Source organism: Aplysia californica, unplaced genomic scaffold (assembly GCF_000002075.1).
Source record: "Aplysia californica isolate F4 #8 unplaced genomic scaffold, AplCal3.0 scaffold00292, whole genome shotgun sequence".
In the NCBI taxonomy this organism is placed as follows: Eukaryota; Metazoa; Mollusca; class Gastropoda; order Aplysiida; family Aplysiidae; genus Aplysia; species Aplysia californica.
In genome coordinates this window covers 856,301-857,795 of record NW_004797562.1, presented here as the reverse complement: position 1 = coordinate 857,795, position 1,495 = coordinate 856,301, and the positions used below count along the sequence as shown (strand labels likewise).

The window sequence follows — 1,495 nt, the reverse complement described above, 5'->3', positions numbered from 1 at the left end:
GAGGTGAGCAGAGTAAGTCTGATTCCCTGTATGGACTTCTCTGTTGACATCAACCCCTAGGCCCTCACATGACCTTATGCAGTTGTGATCTAGGAGAAGGATATATCTATGTGATCTGTGATCTAGGAGAAGGATATATATCTATGTGATCTGTGGTCTAGGAGAAAGATATTTCTATGTGATCTGTGGTCTACATCTAGGAGAAGGATATCTCTATGTGATCTGTGATCTAGGAGAAAGATATATCTATGTGATCTGTGGTCTAGGAGAAAGATATATCTATGTGATCTGTGATCTAGGAGAAAGATATCTCTATGTGATCTGTGATCTAGGAGAAAGATATATCTATGTGATCTGTGGTCTAGGAGAAAGATATATCTATGTGATCTGTGATCTAGGAGAAAGATATCTCTATGTGATCTGTGATCTAGGAGAAAGATATATCTATGTGATCTGTGGTCTACATCTAGTAGAAAGATATCTCTATGTGATCTGTGGTCTAGGAGAAAGATATCTCAATGTGATCTGTGATCTAGGAGAAAGATATATCTATGGGATCTGTGGTCTAGGAGAAAAATATATCTATGTGATTTGTGATCTAGTAGAAGAAGAATCCCTGTCTTGCACATAAATTGTATCAATTTCAACAGTGAAGAAAGATTTGTTTTCATGACAGTTTTACGGCGCTTGCAACATAAAAGTTATATAAATGTGGACCATTAGAGGCGTTACTGGAAAGTAACATTCTAAAAAAAACACAACTGAAGAAATAGATGAGGACGACAGGAGTTTGATTTGGGAGAAGAAACAAACCCGACCAGAGCACCCGCCGACCACCCACACAACACAGTTGACCTATAATGAAACAATACATTGTACCAAAACACGCACACGGGCAGTTCAGTCAGGATAAAGACACCGGATTTGGCGAGTTATTTTTAATCCTGTATTTGTCTAACGTCATTTCCTGTTGGCTTCCATCACGGGCTCGTTTTATGAGGCTCGCCTAGGCTCTCAACTCTCGCTCGATGCTCTAATCTAGTGCTGGGCAATGAGTCGCTTTAGCAAAATCCGGATACCATGTTCGGCAATTAATACGTTATGAACCGCTTCGGCAAATGGGTTAGAACCACTTCGACAAATAGGTGCACCCACTTCAGCAAACGGGTCAGGAAAGAGAGTCAAGAGTCTGGATTCGGATCATGTTCAGTGAGAATTATCCGGTTATCCGGATAGTTTATCTGGATTATGCCCAGCTCTAGTCTAATCTCCGCGCCTTCCTCTGTCTTAGGCACTGACAAATCTTTCGTTTCCGACACGTCCAGAGATTGTAGCTGAGCACTCAGTGCTTCTTTACACTCACTCAACGGCGGGGAGAGAGGGGAGGGGGTGAGAGGAGGGGGAGAGGGGGAGAGGGACGGGAGAGAGGGGGAGGAGAGGGAGGGGCTGAGAAAGGGTGAGGAGAGAGAGGGAGAGGGAGCGGGAGGGGATAGGA

At 43.5% G+C, this 1,495-nt stretch overlaps 1 protein-coding gene across 1 annotated transcript in view; it reads right to left on the bottom strand.

Moving 5' to 3' along the window:
• The window catches only part of LOC101856105 (probable sodium/potassium/calcium exchanger CG1090), a gene marked incomplete at its 5' end in the record, with an annotated part of 4,526 nt that overhangs the window by 2,442 nt on the left and 589 nt on the right, over positions 1 to 1,495 (bottom strand).